Source organism: Solanum dulcamara, chromosome 6 (genome assembly GCF_947179165.1).
Source record: "Solanum dulcamara chromosome 6, daSolDulc1.2, whole genome shotgun sequence".
In the NCBI taxonomy this organism is placed as follows: domain Eukaryota; kingdom Viridiplantae; phylum Streptophyta; class Magnoliopsida; order Solanales; family Solanaceae; genus Solanum; species Solanum dulcamara.
The window spans coordinates 4347718-4354692 of NC_077242.1; the positions used below are offsets into that span (position 1 = coordinate 4347718).

Genomic DNA, 6975 nt, shown 5'->3' on the forward strand with positions numbered 1-6975 from the left:
GGAAGGGATGCAAGTATGACAAAATAGACAGCAAGTGAGTGTTAGTACAATAAGAAATTTAGAGCAGAATAAGCCAAGAGAAGGAAAGACTATGATTAGAATTGAATACACGTTGTACAAATTCTACAAGATTGGTTATGCAGCCTATGAATATTGTTATGCTAAGGGTGATATCAAGTGATTACTTGATAAGCAGAATAAGAATTTAGTAACCACAATGCGATTGCAATATTCTGGATACATTAAAGAAAAGTAGAAGATGGTTTGAGACAAAACTATAGAGATATAATTAGTATTAGGGGCAAAAGCCATAGGTGAGTCCTGATATCAACTGAAAGAGGTAAGAGAAAATATAGGGACTATATAAAGACTAACGTGGTGATGTTTAGGTATTTTCTAGGCTGATTTAAGCACCTACACATATTCGTATAAAGATTGCAATAGTATATGTGGTAAGAGAAGTAAGAGGAAATTAGAGTAAAGGGGCAATAGAAAAGTTTGAGTCGAAAATAGAGAAATGACTCAAGATATTATGCCTAAAATATTGCCAGTTAGGGTAAAGGAAATTATGAAATGACTTAACCGAGACAATCAGAATAGGCGGGTTACTGGTTACTGGATGACGGTAAGGTCATAAGATGAAGGAACCTTAACACTAATTGATAACCAACCCAAAAGATCAAGATCAAGAGGTAAAAACAAATGATAGTTAAAGACCTTCAAGTGAAAGTCAGAAAGTTATACATGATGCCGAGGATTCCAGAATACGGATTGTCATAGTAGGGTAAAGAAAGAATATTGGAGTACCAAAATGTTACCCTAGTGAAATTTCGATTTACTAGTAGAACTTGGAGTGCGTTATAATGAATTAAAGTGAGTCGACAAACGGAGGAGGTCTATGAACGACATAATTAACTAAGAGAACACTTGAGTAAAATATTGGGAAGCAATTAATATGAATTTTTTTTACAGGCTTACCTAGCACTCCACGGAAGTATGATTCCATATGGGTGATTGTAGATAGGCTGACAAAATCAACCCACTTTCTTTCAGTTAGAACTACATATTCAATAGAGGACTATGCGAGGTTATTTATCAAAGAGATAGTAAGACTTCATGGGATTCCCATATCTATTATCTCAGACAGAGGGGCTCAATTTACAGCTAGCTTCTGGAGATCATTTCAGAAGGGATAGGGAACACAAATAAATCTTAGTACAACATTTCACCCTCAAACTGATGGGCAAGCTGAACGCACTATTCAGATGCTAGAAGATATGTTACGGGACTGTATTATTGACTTTAGAGGTACTTGGGATGACCATTTGCCACTTATTGAGTTTGCCTATAATAACAGCTACCATTCTAGCATTCAGATGGCACCGTATGAGGCATTATATGGCAGGAAGTGCAGGTCACCTATTGGTTGGTTTGATGTTGGTAAGGCTAAGTTAATCGGACCCGATATTATTCAACAAGCTGTTGATACAGTCAAGCTTATTTGGGAAAGGTTATTAGCAGCCCAGAGTCGACAGAAATCATATGCAGATAATCGACGTCGACCCTTAGAGTTTCAGGTTAGTGATTGGGTATTTTTGAAGGTGTCACCCATGAAGGGGGTAATGAGATTCGGTAAGAAAGGAAAGCTTAGCCCGCGCTACATTGGCCTTTATCAGGTTACTCGTAGAATAGGCAAGGTTGCATATGAGTTGGACCTACCATCTGATTTGGAAGCAGTGCACCCTTTTTTTTCATGTGTCGATGCTTCGCAAATGCATTGGTGATCCTTCTAAAGTATTCCCCATGGATGATATCCAGGTGACGGGGGAGCTTTCTTATGAGAAAAACCCTATACCTATACTTGATCGCCAAGTCAGAAGGTTACGTACTAAGGATGTGGCTTCCGTCCAAGTATTATGGCGAAATAACAATAGAGAAGAGATTACCTGGGAAGCCGAGGAAGAGATGAAGGATAAGTATCCTCACTTGTTTTCTACGCCTACAGGTAATCTAAACCTCTCGATTAATTATATTGATTGACATATGAAACTATTTGTTGTTGAAAAAAAAAAAAGACTATTCCCCCAAATCTCTTATAAGACATTATGAGGCGGGTTTAACATTCGAGGACGAATGTTCTAAAGGGGGGAAGAATGTTACATTCCGTATTTTTGCATTTTGGATTATTCGTAAGTTAACGATTATAAATTCAAGGACTTTTAATTTTGAATTTTAAAAGGACATGATTTGTTGTAGATGCCAAGTTATATGAATAATTTATGTGTAGTAAAATACATCTCAAGAAGGACCCTTAAGCCAAATCAAAATAGAAGCCATCAAATATGTTTTTCTTAAAGTTACGTTTCGGGTAAGCTGACTTCGGGAGGCCATAACCTCTTTATAATTTGAGAATTTGGGAAAACTCTCAACATGAAAGTTGTAGATAATTGAAATATCTTTCCAACCATAGGTCGTGGGATGAAATGTGATATCGGAGTAATAAGATATAGACGTTTTAAGTCTGACAGGCCAAACTAAATAGTGAATTCGGCCCAACCCAATTCTAATTCGGGTCAGGCCCAATACCCACGAAATTAAATCTGATTTTTTGTAACTATTCCATCATACTTTAGATCAACATAATTCTGGAAATTTCCAGAGAGAGAGAGAAAGGGAGTTCTTGAGAGAAATCCCAAATCCGACCAAAATTCAAGTCCCGAAATCCGAAGCTCATGAAGAGAAAATTGTTGTACGTCGCGTTGGCTTCAATTTGAGCTAGAAATCAGCCAATAAGGAGAAGATTTTATGTGGTGCTGCAAATTTAAGGTAATATTAAAGTCTCCTTTTCATTGTTAACAAGTTTAGTTAGAGTTTTAACGGATTAGAACGGAGAAAATAGTATTATAAACTAGTTTGGTGATTTGTTGAGAGTTATGGGTTAAAAGGTTGTTTTAGGTAGATTAAATAGATGGAATTATCTTAGTGATGATGTATAATAATGGTTGATATTGTTTTGATGTTGTTGATGAGTTGTTGTTCTTGAATTTGGAGGAAAAAGGTGTATGAAGATTGTGAATGTTCAAACCCGTTTTTGGAATTGAGTAGCTGGTAGTAATTCTAGAATATCTCATTGTGTAGACCTTCGATTTTAGATATTAAACATGTTTTGGAAAGCTAATACACGTACCTACAACTCTTATGTTTATGTCTTAGTCTATATCTGCTGTTATTATGTCGAAAACTGAGCATGAATCATAAGACAAATTCTGTCCAGATTCTGGATTGAAAATTCCTTCATGTATAGCTGTTCGTATTTTGATGATATATCTTTGTAGAAAATGAATTTTGAGTTGATTTCTTTTGCATTGGAAACTTAAGACAGATATCTAAATGTTTCATGAAGGTTATAAAGTCCAGTTTTGCCGTTTTCATTTTCCAAATTTAGATACAACGTGAGGTACTTGACTTCCGAATTTACTGCTTTGGTAACATGAATAATAAATCTTATTTTGTGTCAATATTTTGGATTGTTGATATTGGTTGATGATTATATGGCTGGTTTGAAAGTGGGAAAAGTGAGCGGTATAGGGGAGGTGCTGTCCAATTTTTTTTAGAAATAACCTACTAACGATAGACTACGTTTTATTCTTGTCCATAGCTTAATCATAGTGCTTAACGTTTTAATATAGGTTGAGACAATATTGGACAACATATACGTATAAACGCTAAAGGTATGTAAAGTTAACATTTTCTTCTTTTGGCATGATCCATATGAAACGAACGAATGACGTATGCTTAAATTCCAAAGAAACTCTTATTCGTAGATATACTCGGATGGCTACCGTTCTTGATTTTCAAAATTTATATTGTTATGTCTTGACTCATGTGTATGATTCCATCCATCCTAGTTGGTATAACTCATGTTGTGGTATAATTCATATTTTAGTATAATCCATAATTGGTGTGATTTATAATGACTATTATCTTGGTTTTCAAATGATGGACTGTTTTGCTTATTCTATTAAGTCTCCGATAATGATCAAATTTCACAAGGTTGCTAATGATACCTTATTCGTGCATATTGTTATGGTATTATTCACCGAGTCCTACGATAGGCCGGGTATGTTATCATGTATGGATTCCACTACATTATTCACCGAGTCCCTTACTAGAGGGCCGGGTACGTGATATGATATGACGATATGATTATGACACCGAGTCCCATAATGGGCCGGGTACGGTATAAGTGTACACTACTCTATTCACCGAGTCCCTTGCTCTAGGGCCGGGTATGGTATATATATACATATAACGATATATTGATATAATTGTGATACCGAGTTCCCTAACGGGCCGGGTATGATATATGATGATGATATGCATGTATTCATTTTATAAGACACAGGTACAGTGATTAGCTCCTGAATCTTTATTGCAGATGTAATCTCCTTTACGGTATTTTATGTTTTATATACTCGGTACATAGTTCGTACTGACCCCCTTTCTTCGGGGGGCTGCATTTCATGCCTGCAGGTACAGATACTCATTTCGGAGAGTCGCCAGTTTAGGATTCTACTCAACGAGTTTGAAGTGCTCCATTGTCTCGGAGCCCAAACTTTGGGTACTAATCCTTATAATGTATATATTTGTGTATTTAGGGGTACGACGGGGCCCTGTCCCGTCATATGCTATTGTTAATCCTCTTAGAGGTCTGTAGACATATGAGTGGGTTGTATATAGATGTTGTCCGGTGTACTAGTATGACTTATATTTTTGGACGTTTACATTCAGAATGGAAGCCTTGTCGGCTTACATATTATGTTATCTTATTTTTGACAATTAAGACTTCCCAAGAAATAGGTGATTTTGGTATATATATAAGTAACAGTTTGAGATGACGTGCTACCCATATAAATCTTATATCATGTTTAATTGACGATTGACTATAGATAATAGGTGTGTATATGAGGGTCCAATTCGGACACTAGTCACGGCCTACGGGGCTAGGTCGTGACAAAAAGACTTAACTCATCAACAAAATAACTCAACGTGATAATCAAATCAATAGGTTACAGAATAAGGCCAAAAATGTATCTAATCCACTCAACGAGACTTGTATGAATGAAACTACCCAAAAGACAATATCCAATCAACACATCAACAATCTAGTTTATGAAGCTTTTATCATCCGTCTAAGTGGAGTCAATGACAGGTTCATGGCAACCTTAATCAAAATTAAAGTAAAAGTCTAAACTCTAAAGCTAGATGATAAAAGAGTGGTATCCACCGAAAGCAGTGAGGACTTACCAATCAGCTGGAATGTGAACAGATCCTCAACGGTACGCATGTTGATGATGTATAGAACCTGTCTCTACATCATTAAATAATGCAAGTTCAAATGGACGTCAATACGTGGAATGTACGAGTATGTAATATGACAAAATGAAACATGTATCAAGATATAATAATATTAGTTCAGACATCTCAAATCAGAAAGATGGAAACTCAATCAGGATGTCATAAGTCTAAAGCAAGAATATGATTTAGACAGAGACCAATCATATACAATCCAATCCAATCAGAGTGTTATCAAAACGTAAATGAGAGTTTCTCTTATCTGACAACAATTACTTATAACCTAGTGATCGTACAACAAGCTCGTTACTATTGCCACAACCGTCCAATACTTTGCTAGGGTAAATGACGAATCAACCAATCATAGATCCAACAATCAATCACGTCCTATCATGTCAAGACAATAAAATAGAGAAATATCTGACTTAAAGGTCCAATCCTCTCTTATGTTTGGCTAAGTAGTTATTGAGTTCGAGTTATTACTTACTCCTTACCCAATTCGATGCTCGATACTCCTCTCAAGACTCAATGCTCGTAAGACAATCTATCCCAATCAAACCAATCAACAAGTCTCAATGGACTTTTATCAGTTTATCAGTTCTACCAAATCAATCATTTCAACCAATCAATTATCCAGTCATTCCCAATCATTTAAGGGTAGTTGGGGAAATCATTTATGACAACATTCAGTTCAGACTATTCAATTGGGTTCAGTTATGAAGATATAAAGGACGATCAAGTTTCATCAAGACTATCATCAATGCTCACATCTCAATTGCAATCATGCATTCACAAGTTTAAAGCTCTAAACTCAATCATTAGGCATATACATCAAATATTAGTCAAAATACTATTAGGGTTTATAAAATAAGTAGTTTAAATTGTTTGTTCAAGAAACAAGTTTGTGGAAAACATCAATTACGCTATATTTTGTAAAATAAATTTAAGGAAATTCTCAAGAAACACAATTATGGGGACTCAATTCATTCGCAAATCAACCTGTCATAATCATAACAAGGTCAATGATTTAGTTTAGCCTTACATACTTGGGATGAGACAAACAATCAAACTGGCAAGATTCTGGCTTGAAATCCTTGAACCCCGACCTTTTCTCCTCTCCTTAGCCCAAGTTTCTTTTGCTTGAATACGTAAAAAGCCTAAGAAATGGGTTTAGAAACCCTTATAAGATCGAAAATGACCTATATTAGTCATTGGTTTAGTATAGAAGGGGTGAAAAAAAAACGAAATGCCTCTTACTAAAACTGAAAAACGTACGAAAAAATACATATAAATCGCAATTGTCAAATGCGATTTATGTACAAAAGTCGTGCAACACATAAAACGCACCTGCCAAATGCATTTTATGAACAAAGTGAAAAAATAAACTAGGTGTCACAAACCTATCGCACACTTTTCTGATTAGGCTGCTTTTGCCCCAAAAAATTATCTTTTGACCCGGTTGGCCTAAAATTCAATCGAGACCACTTTCCCACATGACCCCCCCTAATCGACATTCCAGCCTCGAATTGGCCAAAAAGTTAAGAATAGTTCGTTATGCGAGCGTACTATTCGCTAGGGGTATTTTGATAATTTTCGGGGTATAACACCCACAAAGTTTAA

At 35.8% G+C, this 6975-nt stretch overlaps 1 long non-coding RNA gene across 1 annotated transcript; it reads left to right on the forward strand.

Annotated features, from left to right (window-relative positions):
* The first annotated feature begins 2290 nt into the window (after nt 1–2290).
* On the forward strand, nt 2291–4963 carry LOC129892483 (uncharacterized). The gene is made up of 3 exons (XR_008767326.1): nt 2291–2826; nt 3690–3731; nt 4534–4963. It is a non-coding gene; the product is annotated as an uncharacterized LOC129892483 (long non-coding RNA).
* The last annotated feature ends 2012 nt before the right edge of the window (nt 4964–6975 follow it).